This window comes from Salmo trutta, chromosome 25 (genome assembly GCF_901001165.1).
Source record: "Salmo trutta chromosome 25, fSalTru1.1, whole genome shotgun sequence".
Lineage (NCBI taxonomy): Eukaryota > Metazoa > Chordata > Actinopteri > Salmoniformes > Salmonidae > Salmo > Salmo trutta.
The window spans coordinates 24,745,461-24,767,681 of record NC_042981.1 but is presented as its reverse complement, the minus strand read 5'-3'; positions in this window follow the sequence as shown (position 1 = coordinate 24,767,681).

The following is a 22,221-nucleotide window of genomic DNA, read 5'->3' as shown; positions in this document are numbered from 1 at the left end:
TCTATTTCTATGTTTTAGTTCTAGTTTTTCTAGTTCTATGTTGGGTTTGTTTGGGTTAATCTCCAATTGGAGGCAGCTGATCCTCGTTGCCTCTGATTGGAGATCGTGTTTAAGTAGGGGGTTTTTCTTCCTGGGTTTTTGTGGGTAGATTTCTGTTTAGTGTATTTCACCTGATGGAACTGTTGTCGGTCGTTTTGTTTTGTTAACCTCTTACATATATATATCAAAAACCAGCTTTTTACATTAGCATGTTTTGTTCAGAACTAGCATACCCACCGAAAACTTCCGGTGAATTTACTAAATTACTCACGATAAACGTTCACAAAAAACATAACAATTATTTGAAGAATTATAGATACAGAACTCCTTTATGCAATCGCGGTGTCCGATTTTAAAATAGCTTTTCAGTGAAAGCACATTTTGCAATATTCTGAGTAGATAGCCCGGCCATCATGGCTAGCTATTTAGACACCCACCAAGTTTGGTACTCACCAAACTCAGATTTACTATAAGAAAAATTGGATTACCTTTGCTGTTCTTCGTCAGAATGCACTCCCAGGACTTCTACTTCAACACCCAATGTTGTTTTGGTTCCAAATAATCCATAGTTATATCCAAATAGCTGCGTTTTTTTCTTGCGTTCAAGACACTATCCGAAGGGTGACGCGCCGGTGCATATCGTGACAAAAGATTTCAAAATATTCCATTACCGTACTTCGAAGCATGTCAAACGCTGTTTAAAATCAATTTTTATGCGATTTTTCTCGTACAATAGCGATAATATTCCGACCGGGAGACGTTGTATCCGTTCAAACACTGAAAGTAGAAAATGGAGTCATCACATGCACACGTGCGCCAGTGTCATTGTTCTCAGAACGTCCACTTTCCAAAACCCCTACTGTTTTTCGCCCAGGGACTGCAGAGTTATCATTCCACGTTCTGGCGCCTTCTGAGAGCCTGTGGGAGCCTTAGAAAATGTCACGTTACAGCAGAGATCCTGTATTTTCGATAAAGAGGCTACAGAAGGCCAAGAAATGGTCAGACAGGGCACTTCCCATATAGAATCTTCTCAGGTTTTGGCCTGCCATATGAGTTCTGTTATACTCACAGACACCATTCAAACAGTTTTAGAAACTTTAGGGTGTTTTCTATTCGAATCAAACAACTATATGCATATTCTAGTTTCTGGGCAGGAGTAATAACCAGATTAAATCGGGTATGTTTTTTATCCGGCCGTGAAAATACTGCCCCCTATCCTAAACAGGATAATTAAAAGTAAATGAGCACTATACACGCTGCGCCTTGGTCCCCTTTATATGACCCGTGTTACAATAGGACACAACACTGCACTCTATACTCCTCTGTAAACTGGTCATCTCTGTATACCCGTTGCAAGACCCACTAGTTGATGCTTAAATATAAAACCCTCTTAGGCCTCACTCCCACCAACCTGAGATATCTACTGCAGCACTCATCCTCCACATACAACACCCGTTCTGCCAGTCACATTCTGTTAAAGGTCCCCAAAGCACACACATCCCTGGGTCACTCCTATTCAGTTCGCTGCAGGTAGCGACTGGAACGAGCTGCAACAAACACTCAAACTGGACAGTTTTATCTCAATCTCTTCAAAGACTCAATCATGGATACTCTTACTGACAGTTGTGGCTGCTTTGTGTGATGTATTGTCTCTACCTTCTTGCCCTTTGTGCTGTTGTCTGTGCCCAATAATGTTTGTACCATGTTCTGTTGCTACCATGTTGTGTTGCTACCATGCTGTGTTGTCATGTGTTGCTGCCTAAGTCTCTCTTTATGTAGTGTTGTGTTGTCTCTCTTGTTGTGACATGTGTTTTGTCCTATATTTATATTGGATTTTAATTAAATTGTTTTAATCCCAGGCCCATCCCCGCAGGAGGCCTTTTGCCATGCCATCACTGTAAATTAACTGACTTGCCTAGTTAAATAAATAAAAAAAATGGGAAAATGTACCTTCAAATAAAGTAAATCAATGTATGCTATAGCAGAACAAACATATGAGAATATATAGGCATCCTGCCTATGTGATAATATGAAGAACATATTCAAATTAACTACAGAGTACAAAACATCTTTGTAAAGCAATTTTCCCACCTTAGTTTTCCAAACCTCTCACAATGGCTCTTCCCATGTCAAGTCCAATTAACTCCTGACAGTTAATTTCTTGCTCAAAACGATGAGCAGGCCTTTGGCTGTGACATTTACTCTCCTAAAATGCTGACCACACCGCTCGCATCGCAAAAGAAATGTACACATACATGTTATTCAATCATTGCACCCACACTGCTCGCGCGCCTCAGCGAGCGTCTGCGTGACCAGGCGCCAAAATTGAAATAGGTTCTATTTGAGACACTCAACGCACTGCAAATCCGACCTCTCCCATCTCCTCATTGGTTTTTAAGACATCCGTTGTAGTAATGCACCGTAAAGTTTGTTCCAACCACCATATAAAGTACAAAGAAGTAAATAAGCGGAAGGAGGAGAGATGATGAGAAAGGAATTCGGTTTACTGTTTTATCTGTGGATTAATTGTAGGAGTAGAGGACCTTGTGCATTTCAAGTAAAATACACACCTAATGTTTATATCCCATGAAAAATTAGCTAGCAACAGCAAGCTAGCTAGCTAAATTGGCATAAATGTTTAATGCTTTTCGACCTGTTCCCAAATTAATATAACTGGTTCAGAGATGTTTTGATATTTCAACCTGCGTGTCCTGATCGTGTCTGGTGTGGGGGTACAAAATCAACATGCACAATTAGTTGATAACTACAAAACAAAAATTCTGGATATTGTAGAGAATCTGGAACTATTTATTGATCAGCATTTTGATATACTCGAAAAAGAAACGGACACATCAAAGCAAACAAGAGAAGGCCTTTCCTCAAGTTCTGTGAGCGAAACCGGAGGGAAGCCGCCATCTAAAATTCCTAATTTACATGTAATAGAAATAATAACAGCACAATCGTATAAATGCGTACTCGTATTAGAAAGTCCTAGCATGGCTATAAACTTGTCAGCCCAGCCTGCTCAGTTCATTGGATTAAATTGTTCGGTTTTTTTAAAGATATGAAGAGAGAACTTAAATATATAGCAAGACCAGTCCTTTTTTATGTCCATTTACATGCAAGACATATTTCATGTAGTCCTCATTATATCCTGTTGTAGTCCGACACAAAAAAAGGAAACAGATTCTAACGGCTGCTAATGACTGCAAGTAAAAATTTGTCTTAAGCATCACATCCTGTTGTATCGTGCCATGGCTGTGCCAGAGCCGACCGCAAGCACCCCTTCATGGGAAGGCATACCCAAGTTCAACTCACAATCGATTTCGATACAGCCACGGCACGACACATGCAGTACTGACAATCCAGAGCGAGTAAACCTGTAAAACGAACCCTCTCTCCACCCACAACACATTTAGAGCAACCACCCTGGAATAAAAAACTATCACCTCGGCTGTTTTACACCTAGGCCTATATCATTAGGATCAAGAATTTAAAAGGTAGCTTATATAGAAATATATAATATACCTTTCTCTCGCTTAGAGAAGTGCTTCCATAAGCCAGTTATTGTATTAGTTCTACCGTTAACTTTAATCACTTTATCCCAGTGTTAACCAGCCCGCCACACACTAGAGACAACAACCCTGTTGACAATAGCTAATCCATCAATTTGCCGGTGTGTATCAGAAGAATAATCATCCTTTACATTTTTTATATTGAGATTTATTTTTTAAATGTAAAAGGGTAATAACACCAATTATTTTAGGATCATATAGGCCTATTGCAATAGAGAACATAGGCAGGTTTTTAATTATATAGTTAGTCCTAACCCTATAATAAATCTATTCATATTTATTACGTCTTATTTTAAAAGCTAATCGTTCCGATTCACATCGGCGAACATGGGCCGCACTATATAACAGCTTTTAAGTCATAATATACCTGACCTCTACAACTAGGCCATATTATATTAAACTTAAAAAAACAACCTTGGTATTTCTAATGTACAATGTTCAAATTAAATAAACAAAAAATCATAAAGAGGTAAGGCTGACCTTTTTTTATCTTCGCCTTCCCTTAAATCAAAACCTGATATTACGTCCATATAGTCCAAAGTTCCATATTGCCTAAATAGAAAAAGGATGAATTTATCATACCCATTCTTCATTACCATAAATCCCACCTTATTCTAAATCCACGGTTCCATACGGCATGAATATAAAAAAAATCAAACAAGTTTATGCATTCATGCAAAAAAGTTTTTGTAAAAAACAAATTAATCCATATTTCTACTGTGTAATGCGGTTCAAATATGTATCCGGGACTACTTCAACAAGAGGTAGCTACACTCACAGCCACGTTGTAATCTTCGAGTCCTTGAACATTTGGTTGTTTACACATAATTTATCTACCACTAGACGAAACATTCTGCTTCTCTGCTCAGAGCCTTTTGAAAGTGGGGTACAGGGTACGTCGTCTCTCCACTATTTCATGGGGAAATGATTCATTAATAGAGAAGGGGGTGTTCTTCTATTCCCAACCCTGTTGTAACAAGTCAATTTTCATGTTGTAGTGGGTTAGCATAGCTACGATCCGACGTGGATCCCCCAGTAGCTCAGGCAATAGATCCAGATTTTTAACTGCTCGCTCATGCGTGTAAGCAATGCTCTATTTTCTGGAGACAGTTATAAAAACGTCCCCCTCCGATGTTAGTTTTTCTCAATTGGTTTGGCTCATTTCTTGAAACAGAAATTACATTCTCAAAACTCTAAGATAATTTGGCAAAACAGTCTTACAGTTCAGCACAACACTATAGCTCACTTGCAAAAGCTCATATCTCTCCTAAAACTGTTCACTCATGCTTCAAAACTAAATTCCTTTCCCACATAAAGAGTCAGTGCCACGAAAATGGCAAAGATCCTTCTCAATTGCTTTGGCTCATTTCTTGAAACAGACCGGATGTTCTCAACACTCTTGGTGCTTTAACCAAAACTAAATTTCCTTCTCATTTAATAAACAGTCAGTGCCCCCAAAATGCTTCGTCCCTTTGGCATTGTGTAAGCACTGCAAGTCAAAATGTTTAGATGTTTTGTCACTATGGCAGAGGACCATTGAAATATCCCTCATGTCCACCTTTCAGTCTTAGCCCAGTCCTTCATTGACAATGGTTACTGTACTGTTTTTTTGTCCAGCTAACAGAATACAATTGTGTATAAAACTGAAAAAAAGAAATAGGATTTTAGGGTAAGAGTAGCCTCCAAGGTTTGACATCACACATTGCACTCATACTGCCAAGGAAATTGTAACCATTATCATTCACACACATAAAGTAACTTCCATACATCAGAGTAAAAAGAAAATGTATACAGCATAATATACTGTAATATAAACACACAAACAAAAAACAATGAAAATGATATGCAGCCTACAGTGCTGTAAATAAAGCTGGAGTTTCACAACTAACAGTTCTTCACTGGTCGCTGTCCTCACCCTCCCTCTCCTGGCCACCATCCTCACCCTCCTGGCCGTCCACACGCTGCTGTCTGTCTGGCCACAGATTCTCGTCCACATCACAGCGTATATTCTCCCTTGCGATGTAACGAGGGAAGAAACGGCGTGCATGTCGCAACCATCCCCTACACTGATCTCCTGTAATATCCTCACACGCAGCGGCCATTGCATGGAGCAGGGACCTCTGATCTTGAGCCCGATGCTCATACACTCTCCACCTCCAAGCGGAGAAATACTCCTCAATAGGATTGAGGAAAGGAGAGTAAGGTGGTAGGAACACCATGACCATCCTTGGATGAGTAGTGAACCAGGCCCTGATGAGCGGGCCACGGTGAACCAGGCCCTGATGAGCGGGCCACGGTGAACCAGGCCCTGATGAGCGGGCCACGGTGAACCAGGCCCTGATGAGCGGGCCACGGTGGAAATTCACATTGTCCCATACAATGACATATTGTGGTAGGTGAGGCCCTACGAGACCTCTCTCATTTTCAGGGATCAAATCAAAATGAAGGCAGTCCAAGAAGATGAGGAGCTTCTGTGTATTGTATGGGCCAAGACTGGGGATGTGAGTGGCCACACCATTCTCAGATATGGCAGCACATATAGTTATATTGCCCCCTCGCTGGCCTGGGACATCCGCCGTGGCCCGGTGGCCAATAATATTACGGCCACGTCTTCGGCCCTTGGCCAGGTTGAAGCCAGCTTCATCCACAAACACGAGGATGTGATGTGTCTCGTTTCCTTCCAATGCCATCATTCTCTATAATAGCGTAAAAAAAGAAAACATCAAATCAGTCAAATAGAAGAGTCATACACTACAGTTACAGACAATTACATAGGAATGTTCTATGTTCTCCACAAGTTCAATATACTACTGGCCACTACTCCAGTGGTTCCAAACCTGGGGTACATGTACCCCTATGCAGAGGTACTACAGGGGGTATTTGACAGAAAGGGGAGGGGGGAAATCATCAATGACTAGACTTACTGAAATGTTACAGTAAAACCCACAGTATTAGATTTACATGGGAGGCACTAATTGCAGCTCTTTGACCCCTTTTCTTATTGTATGTTATATTCTTCAAAATAAGGATTATAATGATAATTGCATCATACAGTAAGCTGCAGTTTTTAGGCGAAATGTTGAAGTCAGATAAATCAAATACTTCCATACCTGGATTACCTGGATACACAAATCAGGTAAAGTGGGTACTGAAGCCAAAACAAGTTTGGGAACCACTGCTTAATTGTAAAAAGGTTATAATGATGGACAACCAGTAACTGACTTACATGTACATACTGGTACCGCAGCTCTTTCACTCTATCAGAGTTCCTCTCAAATGGTACCCTGTAAATTTGCTTCATTGTCATCTGATGCTTCTTCAATATCCGATCTATTTTGGAGATGCTTATAGAGTTGACATTTTGGAATATGGCATTGTCTTGTAGGATTGCAGCGCGGATCTGTCTCAATGTGATGGCATTATTTGCCATCACCATGTTACAGATCTCTTGTTCTTGTTGTTCATTGAGAAGTTTTCCTCTGCCACCCGTGCAAGGTTGTCGTCCAATCCTAGATATAGAAGTCAAAGGACAACACTCCATTCGTAATGTATACCTTATGTATTCCTTACAGAATTAGTTACCTATGTAATTGTATTGTTGTTTTACTTACAGTAACTTTACCACAATTCTAATGCATCACTGCACAATGACTGGAATACTACTGTAAAAACTGTATATTCCATAGTTTATTTTCTCCAATGTTTTTCTTGTCATTTTTAGTATCATAACATCCCATTGAGGTAAGATATTACTGTAGGCCTATCACACACACACACACTAAATGAATAGGTAAATGTGTAAATAAATATATTTCTTGCTCTATGCACAGTGTCCTGTCCTATACAACATATAATTCCATCATTGACTGACTACATACCTGTTTTCCCTGCGAAAGGTTTGGATGATGGAGGAGACTGTTGAGCGAGGCACATTAGGCTGCACTCGGCGACCTGCCTCCGCCATTGTGAGGCCATGGTTGATGACATGGTCTATAATTGTGGCCCGAATTTCATCCGGGACAGCATGGTGTCTTCGTGCTCCTCGGCCTCTTCCCCCTATTCCACCACCACGCACCCTAACTCCTCCTCCTCCTCCTCTTCTTCCTCCTCTTCCTCTTCCTCGAGCAGGCAGTTGCCCTTGTTCATTTACTTGGCCAGGTGCCTCCATGTTCAGAAATTGTACTGGTCCTGCATGGTCAAGCTCTTTACATACATGTTTGGCAGAATTCACAGTCATGGACAGCACCTGTCAGGTAACTAAACATATACTGTTTGATTGGTCATCTGAGATGTGTGAAACTCCTCCTTCGTTAGTCAAGTTCTAGTTTCACCTGACTGTCAATTGCTGTAATAAATGTACCAAATGTTCCAAGGGATTCATATATGGTATTCATGGTATTATGTTCTTGACTAATTTTGACAATTGAACAGACTATTGTGCATGTGATGACTTATACAATGAAATGACGCTGACACGTTTTGGAACGAACAACCATTAGACTGAGAATCAACAATCAGTTTAGATCGATAAGATCTATTCACTTGGAAATTGTGCTAAATGTAGGCTACATGTACTTAATCATTAGCAAAGATGTACTGAGACATGTACTTAGACATTTGCAATTTGATGAAATGAATGAGAAATTCAATTATGTTGTGAACAATTGCCACGTGGTTTGGAGGTTTGTCCATGTAGTTTTGAGAATGTAATTTCTGTTTCAAGAAATGAGCCAAACCAATGGAGAAAAACTGTAATATTATTTATTTTTACTATTCATTTTTTTTACTGTTTTCAATGTTATTGGGTTAGTTCTCTTAAGCATCTTCATAGATATTTATGTTATCATGGGACTGCCCATATTTCCCTCTGGCCAATGCCAATTGTCGGCCAAGGGTTTGCATTAGGACGCAAAGTGCGTCATGAGTCAGGGAGATGGAATGATGGTCTTAGTGACAAGAGACCTAGATATGGGGGGAGGTTTAAGTGGGTGGAATATTAGGACAATTGGAGGTTTACAAAGTTGCAGCTACAGTATGCCTAACAGTGCAAATTATCATGCTACAACTATATGGACACTTAATCATCATGGTGCTTTTTAATGGTAAGTTTACAAACATTGGTTGTGGTAAGTATAAATGAAACTTGGGTATTATTATGGTAAGTGGGGAAATACGTATAGCAAGTTATAATTGTAATGGCTTAGCAGATCATAAAAAAGAGTTTTACATGCTAAAAGAGAAAGAATATAATATCTATTGTTTACAGTAAACTCATTCTACAAATATAGATGAGGTTGGGTGGAAAAAGGACTGGTGAGGGAGAAATATATTTTTGTCATGGGCAAAGAAACTCAAAAGCTGTAATTATACTAATTAATAAAAATGTTGATCCGATTGTGCAGACTATGCAAACAGATTCGCAAGGATGATGGATTATTTTAAATATGCTATTTGACCAAAAACAGATATGGCTAGTTCATATATATATGGGCCAAATAATGATGATCCACACTTTTTGGGGAAAATATATGTAATAATCTATTGAGCTCACAAGCAATAAAATAATATATTATTATGGTGGGGGATTATAATACGGTTTTAAGTATCTCAATGGATCGTAAAGCAAATCACTTTACAAACTATCCCCGTCAAGCACTTAAGGAGATCACAAAGATCATGGATACATTAGAACTAGTGGATATATGGAGGTTGAAAAACCCTGACCTATTGAGAAATACATGGAGTAGGCTTAGGTGCAGACATGAGTAGGCCTTTGAGGGCATAGGCCCACCAACGGGTGAGCCAGCCCCAGCCAAACAGAATGAGTTTTCCCCCACTGAAGGACTTTATTACAGATAGAAATACTCCTTAGTTTCATCAGCTGCCCGGGTGGCTGGTCTCAGACGATCCTACAGGTGAAGAAGCAGGATGTGTTCACATGTATTTCTATCCCAGTCGTGAAATTGTCAAAGACCCCAGCCACCCCAGTCATAGACTGTTCTCTCTACTACCGTATGGCAAGCGGTACCGGAGTGCCAAGTGTAGGACAAAAAGGCTTCTCAACAGTTTTTACCTGCAACACTCAACAGTTCGGCTATTAAAGCGCTCTCAAAGTTGGCTCCCTGGTCTGAGTGTATACGGCGAGGCATCCCGTAGACACAGAAATAGTTGTTCCACAACTGATGAGCTACTGACTTAGCAGACTGGTTCGGACACAAAAAGGCATGAGCCAATTTGGTAAAGTGGTCAGTAACAACGAGCACATCCAAGGACTTGTTTGAAGAATCTTCTGCAGACCAAAAGTCTATGCACACTAGTTCAAGAGGCTCAGTTGTAATTATGCTCTCAAGAGGAGCTCTTGCTTCCGGATCAGGAGTCTTGCTCACGACGCATCTCCTGCAGCACTTCACATATGCTTTAACCTCCCTCTCCAGGCCATGCCAGAAGAACCTCTGTCTTGTCAGGTAGACTGTTCTCTGTTGGCCCTGGTGGCCAGCTTCATCATGGACACCCTTCAACACCATTGCTTTCATGGAGGTTGGAACCACATACAGATACATTTTCCTCTTTGTAACCACATTCTTCGAAACACGATACAGTACACCCATCCTCATGGTCAACTTGTCCCAACTTCTGAGAAGACACAAAACCTCAACACTCTCATGGGCACGCTCTCTCCGGGATGGTCTTCTCCCCCTCTCCACAAAGAAGATCACTCTGCTGATCACGTTGTCATCACGCTGCTTACTCATCAGTAGGTCGTGTGGCAGAACATCGACATCGGTCTGCTCTGATGGCATAACAGCCTGTGGAAGCTGTGGCAACAGTAGTGCATGTGAGTCCACTTCACCCTCCCAGCACATGTGTGAATGAAGAACAGCTGCAACTTCATGTCTTGATAAAGCACCAGATGGGGGTCAACAGTAGTCTGACAGCTAATGACCACTTCATTGGAGTCAGAGGCTTTGTCAAAGGGGTGGCTGGACCAGCGAAACACATCTTGCACTCTGTCTGTGTGCACAGCTTTAGCTTCAGCTAGTAAGTTCTCGTACGGGACCCTTGTCAGGCGATGGAGTGCACTGGGTCGTATGAAGGGCTCTCTGCTCAAAGCATCTGCAACAACATTTATTTTTCCAGGGATGTACTTGATGTCAAACTCATACGGTGCCAGCTTGGCGACCCATCTCTGTTCACAAGCATCAAGCTTTGCTTTGGTCAAAATGTATGTCAAGGGATTATTATCCGTCCATACCGTGAACTGCTGTCCCCGTAGCCAGTGGTGGAACTTGTCACAGATAGCCCATTTCATGGCAAAGAACTCGAGCCTGTGCGAAGGATACCTCGACTGCGCATAACTGAGGGACTTGCTCGCGAAGGCTATAGGTCTCGCTGTAGCTCCCTGCACCTGGGACAGCACAGCACCTAAGCCGTTGCTGGACGCATCCACCGAGAGTATAAAGGGTTTGTCGAAGTTGGGGTGGGCCAACAAAACCTGGTCCAGTAAGGCTTGCTTTAGCTGGAATAAGGCCTGTCTGCATTCTGGTGTCCAGTCGGCAGCCGTCAACTTCCTGACTGGTGAGCATTGCTTCTTTTTCCAGCATGGAGCCTTGTGTCCAGTAGTCAATCCAAAGAGAGGCTTTGCGATGGTCGAGCAACCTTCAATGAACTGTTGATAATACACCACCATCCCAAGGAATGACCTCAATTTCTTCTGAGATGGAATGTCAGTGCCATCTTCCATCAGATCAGCTTCTGTTACTCCTGTAATGGCCCTCACCTTCTCAGGGTCTGTAGCTACACCATCCGCACTAATGATATGCCCCAGAAACTTCACAGACCTCTGCAGAAAGTTACACTTTTTAGGCGCCAACTTCAGGTTGTGAGCCTTGAGACGCTCAAAAACCATTTCCAGGCGCTGTATAGCTAGATCTTCAGTGGGTGCATAGACCAAGACATCGTCAAGGTAACAAAGCAGGCTAAGAAAGTTCTGATCCCGAAAGATGTTTAGCATCATCCTCATAAAGGTTGCAGGACTATTACATAACCCCTGTGGCATACGATTGTATTCGTACAATCCAAATGGTGACGTAAAAGCTGTGAATCTCCGTTCATCCTCATGCACTTCCACATTGTAGTAGCCAGAGGTAAGATCCATTGTCGAGAAAAAGGTATTTCCACCTAAAGCAGCCAGCGCGTCAGCCTGGTGAGGGAGTGGGTGTGCGTCCTTGATGGTGCGAGCATTGAGCAAACGAAAATCAGTACAGACTCTCAGGTCTCCAGACTTCTTCCAAACTCACTACTAGACTTCCTTATGATTTCACGTTCTTCCATCTCATTCAATGCTTGCTTGAGCTTCTCATAATGAGTTGGTGAAAGGCGTCGGTAGGGCATCCAAAAGGGTTTCTCATCACTCAGTTGAATGCGGTGAAGACATCCAGAAGCTTTTCCACAATCCAACTTGTGCCTGGAAAAAATGGACTGGTACTCAGCTATGAGCTGGATGAGTTTCTTCTTACCAGCAGGAGACACTGGACAGGAGTCGACATCAATATCAGTCAAACCTAAGTCACGTAAGACCCTCAGGACTGCTTGAACTGTCAGGTCCGTCAGTTGGCTGAAACCGTCATCAGTCAGTGTCAAGTCATCTTGGCAGTCAGTGAGTATATCAGCCGTTCTCTGCACTTTCTGCTGATGAATCATCATTCACACACGAACAGTCAAAGTCCTCTAGAGCCATGCAAGGAAAGACATCGGCTAGAGTGGCGTTTCGTCTCAATGTCACTGTCTTCTGAGAAGGGTTTATCACTCTAATAGGGAGCCACCCATCCCCCCGCAATAGAGCTACTGTCCTCCCTACCAGGATTGACCTTGGTGTTGACCTTGAACTGCTGGGCTCAATGAGAACAGCACTGCCCGCTGATAGATTCTGAGTGTTTCGTAGTCTGCCCCAGACTAAGTGCACCTGCATAGGCTCTAGAGTCACAGCCCCTTTTAGTCTCACAGTTCCAACTTTGTCAGGTACTTCACTGTCTCTCCATCTCTCCACATTAGCCATCATGTTGATTAGCTTGCTCTCCTCACCCCCATCACACACAGGAGTATGAGCCCTCTTCCAGAGATCTCCATTAGTCTTCAGATGGCGAATCAAGTGCTTTAGGAGATTGCTGCCCAAGATGAAGTCATCACTCTGGCATTCAACCACCAGTGTAGGCACAGAAACTTTACAGCGTACACCTCCATCTCATTTTTTTATATTTTAGTAATTTAGCAGACGCTCTTATCCAGAGCGACTTACAGTAGTGAATGCATACATTTCATGCATTTTATTTTATTATTTTTTTGTACTGGCCCCCCGTGGGAATCGAACCCACAACCCTGGCGTTGCACACACCATGCTGGCATTGCAAACACCATGCTCTACCAACTGAGCCACAGGGAAGCCAGCTCACATACTCCCAAAGGCCTCGTCTTCAACCCACCACAACCAACCAAGACTACCTCTGTAGGACTCAATGATGGACTTTTCAACACTCCTGCATGCAACAGTTCAGGTAAGACCCTAGAGCTCAAGGTACAAGCCATGGACCCACTGTCAAGCATAGCTCTCACTTCTACTTCTCCAATTAACGCCTTGGCATTGAATAAATCATCATATGGGGAAAGTCTCTGTGTGTTCTGCATTATGATAAACTTCTCAATCTCCATTTCGTCACAAACAATTATATACAGACTCCAAATCAACAGCTCTCACCGATGGAGACTCTACAAAAGGCCCAACACTCTCCCCTTCTACATGCAGGCCTGCTAGTTTTCCGGGAGCTGAGCAGTGATTACTGTAGGAGCTCCACCAGCTGTGCTCAGAGCTGCGGCCTTGGGGCACTGAAAGCGTGTGTGGCCAGCTACATGACAAAGAAAGCAGAGGTGATTGGCCCTGCAGTGCAAGTAGAGTGGGGGAGAAAAGTATTTGATCCCTGCTGATTTTGTACGTTTGCCCACTTACAAAGAAATTATCAGTCTATAATTTTAATGGTAGGTTTATATGAACAGTGAGAGACAGAATAACAACTAAAAAATCCTGAAAAACGCATGTCGAAAAATGGTATAAATTTATTTTCATTTTAATGAGGGAAATAAGTATTTGACCCATCTGCAAAACATGACTTAGTACTTGGTGGCAAAACCCTTGTTGGCAATCACAGAGGTCAGACGTTTCTTGTAGTTGGCCACCAGGTTTGCAAACATCTCAGGAGGGATTTTGTCCCACTCATCTTTGCAGATCTGCCCCAAGTCATTAAGGTTTCGAGGCTGACTTTTGGCAACTCGAACCTTCAGCTCCCTCCATAGATTTTCTATGGGCATAAGGTCTGGAGACTGGCTAGGCCACTCCAGGACCTTAATGTGCTTCTTCTTGAGCCACTCCTTCATTGCCTTGGCCGTGTGTTTTGGGTCATTGTCATGCTGGAATACCTATCCACGACCCATTTTCAATGCCCTGGTTGAGGGAAGGAGGTTCTCACCCAAGATTTGACAGTACATGGCCCGGTCAAATGATGCGGTGAAGTTGTCCTGTCCCCTTAGCAGAAAAACACCCCCAAAGCATAATGTTTCCACCTCCATGTTTAACGGTGGAGATGGTGTTCTTGGGGTCATAGGCAGCATTCCTCCTCCTCCAAACACGGCGAGTTGAGTTGATGCCAAAGAGCTCCATTTTGGTCTCATCTAACCACAACACTTTCACCAGTTGTCCTCTGAATCATTCAAATGTTCATTGGCAAACTTCAGATGGGCATGTATATGTATTCTTGAGCAGGGGGACCTTGCGGGCGCTGCAGGATTTCAGTCCTTCACGGCGTAGTGTGTTACCAATTGTTTTCTTGGTGACAATGGTCCCAGCTGCCTTGAGATCATTGACAAGATCCTCCCGTGTAGTTCTGGGCTGATTCCTCACCGTTCTCATGATCATTGCAACCCCAGGCCGAGGGATATTGACAGTTCTTTGTGTTTCTTCCATTTGTGAATAATCGCACCAAATGTTGTCACCTTCTCACCAAGCTGCTTGGCGATGGTCTTGTAGCCTATTCCAGCCTTGTGTAGGTCTTCCCTGTAGCTCAGTTGGTAGAGCATGGTGTTTACAACACCAGGGTTGTGGGTTCGATTCCCACGGGGGGCCAGCACAGAGAAAAAAAAAAAAAAGTATGATATCTATGAAATGTATGCATTCACTACTGTAAGTCGCTCTGGATAAGAGCGTCTGCTAAATGACTAAAATGTAAATGTAAAAAATGTCTACAATCTTGTCCCAGGCATCCTTGGAGAGCTCTTTGGTCTTGGCCATGGTGGAGAGTTTGGAATCTGATTGATTGATTGCTTCTGTGGACATGTCTTTTTTACAGGTAACAAGCTGCGGTTAGGAGCACTCCCTTTAGGAGCACACTCTTAATCTCAGCTCGTTACCTGTATAAAAGACACCTGGGAGCCAGAAATCTTTCTGATTGAGAGGGGGTCAAATACTTATTTCCCTCATTAAAATGCAAATCAATTTATAACATTTTTGACATGCGTTTTTCTGGATATTTCTGTTGTTATTCTGTCTCTCACTGTTCAAATAAACCTACCATAAAAATTATAGACTGATCCTTTCTTTATCAGTGGGAAAACGTACAAAATCAGCAGGGGATTAAATACTTTTTCCCCCACTGTAGTATGCTTACCTACTTTATTGTGTATTTCATATTTCTTATTATTTCTCATGTTTTTTTTCTTTCTACTATTACAGTGTTATTGATTATTGCATTGTTGTGTTTTGAGTTTGCAAGAAAGGCATTTCACTGTACTTGTGCATGTGACATTAAAACTTAACTTGAAACCAGATATTTATATAAACACTCACTATACTTCCCAGATTTGACTGATTCACAGGGTATTTTTTCTTTATAGTTTGTAAACTTACTGTAACACCCCTGCTGACCACCTAACCCTTTGTGGCTCAACAGTGACGACACGACAGTCAGGGAGTTAGCCAGAGCCTCCCTCTTACTTGACCTACGGAGGAGGAAGGTCCCACTGGCCACGGACATTGAGGACAACTTCCTGCGCTTCTGGAGGAAGGCCAAGGGAAAATTGGACACTCGTGCTTTGGAGTCTGGTCAGACTGGCTGGACCTCAACGACCTGTGCAACCGGACTGGAGTAGAGCTCAGATGGACACGGACTCACTATTAAGATGAGGCTGCAAGTTCAAACAGCAAAATATAATCTAGCACTGTGGTACCCTGGAAATAATGACCCATTTTGTATTCTACATGAGTCATATGTAATGGAGTCTGTTGCCCATATTGTGATTGGTTGCTGTTCATAAAAGGATTTGTACATTGTTAGACATGACCGCATTGTTGACCTGATAGCCAGCGAGGTGACACGGGTACTCTCACTAACAGCACACACCAATAAACATTCATGTGGAAGCTGGTTTGATGTTGATGATGTGCTTTTCTGTGTGCCAAATACACCAGATGTTGTTGTGAGGGGAGGCCAGGGGGAGGTGCTCATTTTGTAAATGGGCTGCTCATTTGATGGCTACATGGAGCAGGTATTTGCCGACAAGCTTCTTAAATACCAACCCCTCATGGCATGCTTTGACAGCCTCGGGTGTAGTTGCAAGCTGGTGGCGCTGATATTTGGCATGAACACCGGTAGGTAGCCTAGTGGTTAGAGTGTTGGGCCAGTAACCAAAAGGTTGCTGGATTGAATCCCCGATCTGACAAGGTAAAAATCAGTCGTTCTGCCCCTGAACAAGGCAGTTAACCTACTGATCCCCGATAGGCCGTAATTGTAAATAAGAATTTGTTCTTAACTGACTTGCCTAGTTAAATAAAGGTTCAATTTTTTTTTTTAAGTGCGTGTCCTCTACATTGAGGCCTGCCAAAAACTAGGGAAAAGCAGGTGGCTAGGTACTGCTCTGTTTCAGCTGTTGTGGGCAGACTAGCTGTTTGAAGAAGGGGGTGCTTTCTGTACCCTACAGTGCCATGCATACAGGGACCTTTTTTAATGTCAATTTGATTGGTGGTTTCAAATTCAAATGGTGTGCAATGTCCCTCTTCCAAGCCCTGTTGTGCACCTATGATTCACTGATGCAATCCGGACAGACCATGCAACTGTTTCATAAATGACAAACTGATTGCGCCGTATCACAACTTTACTTCACATATCACAGACTGACTTGGCATCTCATGGAGGAAACCACATGGAGGAAAATTGACAATGGAGAGGCTCAATTGCTCCCTCTACTGAAACCACATCCTGAGATCTCATCTCAGCTGATTTGTTTCTTGTACATTTATTTTTTTGATTATTCTTGACATTTAAATGAATCCTGCATGGAAAGCAATTCACAAGAAATATAGGTTGCAGAGGATTACATTGTTTCATCTCTGTGTTTGGTACCATTCTAAAAATCACTTGCATTAGGATGAGCTTCCTGGAAACAAGGAGCAGACCAATTACATCCAGAATTATTCAGCAGACTACCAGACTGGTTGGTCCGTGAACCCAGAACTGGAACAAAAAACAATCGCTTCACTCCACAGTGTCACACAGACAAATAGGTTGCTGGCCGCTCTCTAATTAGGCCTACAAGAGAGGCTACACTCTCAATGGGGACTCACTAAAAATAAAATAAAATTGTATTAGTCCCGTACACATATTTAGAAGATGTTATCATGGATGTAGAGAAATGCTTATGTTCCTAGATAAAACAGTGCCGTAATATCGAACAATACAAAACAATATAAATATGTATATGATGTCGTGTATAGACATTATGGCCGGTTTATGAATAGAAAAGGTGCGTACAGCAGTAGTTATATAGAATGACTAGAATACAGCGTATACATATGAAGTGGGTAAAACAGTATGTAAACATTATTAAAGTGACAAGTGTTCAATGACTATGTACAGTGCCTTCAGAAAGTAGTCACACCCATTACCTTTTCCACATTTTGTTGTGTTACAGCCTGTATTTAAAGTACATTCATTAGAGATGTTGTGTCACTGGCCTACACACAATACCCGATAATGTCAAAGTGGAATTATGTTTTGAGACATTTTAAACATGAATTAAAAATGAAGAGCTGGAATGTCTTGAGTCAATACGTATTAAACCCCTTTGTCACAGCAAGCCTAAATAAGTTCAGGAGTAAAAAAGTGCTTAAGTCACATAATAGGACTCGCTCTATGCCAGCAGCATACCACCCTGCATCCCACTGCTGGCTTGCTTCTGAAGCTAAGCAGGGTTGGTCCTGGTCAGTCCCTGGATGGAGACCAGATGCTGCTGGAAGTGGTGTAGGAGGCACTCTTTCCTCTGGTCGAAAAAAATATCTGCCCTGCCCTGTGTAGGGTGCTGTCTTTTGGATGGGACGTTAAATGGGTGTCCTGACTCTCTGAGGTCATTAAAGATCCCATGGCACTTATCGTAAGAGTAGGGGTGTTAACCCCGGTGTCCTGGCTAAATTCTCAATCTGGCTCTCATACCATCACGGCCACCTAATCATCCCCAGCTTACAATTGGCTCATTCATCCCCCTCCTCTCCCTTTAAACTATTTCCCAGGTTGTTGCTGTAAATGAGAATGTGTTCTCAGTCAACTTACCTGGTAAAATAAATAAAAAACTCTGTGTGAAATAATAGTTTAATATGATTACCTCATCTCTGCACCTCACACATACAATTATCTGTAAGGTCTCTCAGTCGAGCAGTGAATTTAAAACACAGATTCAACCACAAGACCAGAGAGGTTTTCCAATGCCTTGCAAAGAAGAGCACCTATTGGTAGATAAAAATATATATAATTTGAAAGCAGACATTGAATATCCCTTTGAGCATGGTGAAGTTATTCATTACAATTTGGATGGTGTATTAATACACCCAGTTACTACAAAGATACAGGTGTCCTTCCTAACTCAGTTGCCAGAGAGGAAGGAAGCCTCTCAAGGATTTCACCATGAGGCCAATGGTGACTTTAAAACAGTTACAGAGTTTAATGGCTGTGATGAGAGAAAACTGAGGATGGATCAACAACATTAGTAGGTACTCCACAATACTAACCTAAATGACAGAGTGAAAAGAAGGAAACCTGTACAGAATAAAACATATTCCAAAACATGCATCCTGTTTGCAATAAGGCACTGAAGTAAAATTGCAAACAATTTGGCAAAGAAATTAACTTCATGTCCTGAATACAAAGCTTTATGTTTGGGGCAAATCAAACACAACACGTCACTGAGTACCACTCTTCATATTTTCAAGCATGGTGGTGGCTGTATCATGTTACGGGTTGGCTTGTCATCGGCAAGGACTAGGGAGTTTTTTTAGGATAAAAATAAATGGAAAAGTGCTAAGGGCAGACAAAATCCTAGAGGAAAGCCTGGTTCAGTCTGCTTTCCACCAGACACTGGGAGACAAATTTACCTTTCAGCAGGATAATAACCTAAAACACAAGGCCAAATATACACTGGAGTTGCTTACCAAGACGACAGTGAATGTTCCCGAGTGGCCTAGTTACAGTTTTGGCTTAAATCAGCATTAAAATCTATGGCAAGACAGATGTCTAGCAATGTTAAACAACCAAGTTTACAGAGATTGAAGAATTTAAAAAAGAATAATGTGCAAATATTGTAAAATACAGGTGCGCATTGCTCTTAGTGACTAACCAGAAAGACTCACAGCTGTAATCGTTGCAAAAGGGGATTCTAACATGTACTGACTCAGGGGTGTGAATACTTATGTAAATGAGATATAGCTGTATTTCATTTTCAATACATTTGCAAAATTGTATTAAAACATGTTTTCACTTTGTCATTATGGGGTATTGTGGGTAGATGGGGAGAAAAAATATATAATTGAATCCATTTTGAATTCAGGCTGTAACATAACAAAATGTGGAAGCAGTGTACATACTGTAGGGCAGCAGTCTCTAAGGTGCAGGCTTGAGTACCCGGGTGGTAGCCGGCTAGTAACAGTGACTAAAGTTCAGGGCAGGGCAGGGTACTGGGCGGAGGCCGGATAGTGGTGACTATTTAACAGTCTGATGGCCTGAAGATAGAAGATGTTTTTCAGTCTCTTGGTCACAGTTTTGATGCACCTATCTCCGCCTTTTAGATGGTAGCGGGGTGAACAGGCTGTGGCTCGGGTGGCTGAGGTCCTTGATGATCTCCTTGGCCTTCTTGTGAGCAACATGGCTCAAAGACTACTTTGTACGGTCACTGACAACTGAAGAGATTCTGGAGAGAATTCAGATATAACATCTTGGCTAGAAAATATAAGTAACCATATTGAATGTAGAAGATTTCTTGCAAAAAGCTCAGTTTTTATATTTTGTTTAACCTTTTTTGGATAATTGCAAAAAAAAGTGTGTTGTTTTAATCAATCCACCTTTGTTAACTCAAACATTATGCATTTCATTTGTTTAATTCCAGGATTTTTCTGATCATTTAAAAAAATGTGGGAACAAAATCACACAATTAAGCTTCCAGATTCTCAAAAGAAACGCTCATGATAGAAGATGTGTTACTGAAACAAAGGAAGATTATTAAAGTGTGTGTGTGTGTGTGTGCCCCAAATGTTTATTAATCTCCCGAGAAAACATAGATGTGTTAGAGAAGATTTCTAGAAGACTGTATCGACCAAAATCCAACACTAGAGGGAAGCCTTTCCATACAGAAAATTAATATGTCTATACAGTTCATTAGGAGAGTATTCAGACCCATTGACATTTTCAACATTTTATACGTTACAGCCTTATTCTAAAATGGATAAAAGTCAATTTTATTCTCATCAATCTACGCACAAACAAAACATTTCTGCAGCATTGAAAGTCCCCAAGAACACAGCGGCCTCCATTATCCTTAAAGGGAATAAGTTTGGAACCACCAAGACTCTTCCTAGAGCTGGCCGTTTGGCCAAACTGAGCAATTGGGGGAGAAGGGCCTTGGTCAGGGAGGTGATCAAGAACCCGATGGTCACTCTTACAGAGATCCAGAGTTCCTCTGTGGGAATGGGAGAACATTCCAGAAGGACAACCATCTCTGCAGCACTCCACCAATCAGGCCTTTATGGTAGAGTGGCCAGACAGAAGCCACTCCTCAGTAAAAGGCACATGACAGCCCACTTTTCAGACCATAGAATACAATATTCTCTGGTCTGATGAAACCAAGTTTGAACTCTTTGGCCTGAATGCCAATCGTCATGTCAGGAGGAAACCTGGCACCATCCCTACAGTGAAGCATGGTGGTAACAGCATCATGCTGTGGGGATGTTTTTCAGTAGCAGGGACTGGGAGACTAGTCAGGATCGAGGGAAAGATGAAAAAAGCAAAGTACAGAGAGATCCTTGATAAAAACCTGATCCAGAGCTCTCAAGACCTCAGACTGGAGTGAAGGTTCACCTTCCAATAGGACAATGACCCCCAGAGAGAATACAGTAGACGGCATGTGTCCGAAAGTCATTGATCACCTATTTTATGTGTCACGTGGTTATGCCCATTTACAGTTGAAGTCAGAAGTTTACATACACCTTAGCCAAATACATTTAAACTCAGTTTTTCACAGTTCCTGACATTTAATCCTAGTAAAAATTCCCCGTCTTAGGTCAGTTAGGATCACCACTTTATTTTACGAATGTGAAATGTCAGAATAATAGTAGAGAGAATTATTTATTTCATCACATTCCCAGTGGGTCAGAAGTTTACATGCACTCAATTAGTATTTGGTAGCATTGCCTTGAAATTGTTTAACTTGGGTCAAACGTTTCAGGTAGCCTTCCACAAGCTTCCCACAATAAGTTGGGTGAATTTTGGCCTATTCCTCCTGACAGAGCTGGTGTAACTGAGTCAGGTTTGTAGGCCTCCTTGCTCACACACGCTTTTTCGGTTCTGCTCACAAATTTTCTATAGGATCGAGGTCAGGGCTTTGTGATGGCCACTCCAATAATTCCTTGACTTTGTTGTCCTTAAGCCATTTTGCCACAACTTTGGAAGTATGCTTGGGGTCATTGTCCATTTGGAAGACCCATTTGCGACCAAGCTTTAACTTCCTGAATGATGTCTTGAGATGTTGCTTCAATAGCCGCTGAGCGTTGGATTAGTAACTGAACGGTTGCAAGATCGAATCCCCGAGCTGACAAGATACAAAATCTGTCGTTCTGCCCCTGAACAAGGCAGTTAACCCACTGTTCCTAGGCCGTCAATGAAGATAAGAATTTGTTCTTAACTGACTTGCCTAGTTAAATAAAGTTAAAATCAAATAAAAAAAATATATCCACATAGTTTTCCTACCTCATGATGCCATCTATTTTGTGAAGTGCACCAGTCCCTCCTGCAGCAAAGCACCCCCACAACATGATGCTGCCAGACCCGTCCTCCAAACATAACAATGGTCATTATGGGCAAACAGTTCTATTTTTGTTTCATCAGACCAGAGGACATTTCTCCAAAAGGTACGATCTTTGTCCCCATGTGCAGTTGCAAACCGTAGTCTGGCTTTATTTATGGTAGTTTTGGAGCAGTTGCTTCTTCCTTGCTGAGCAGACTTTCAGGCTATGTCGATATAGGACTCG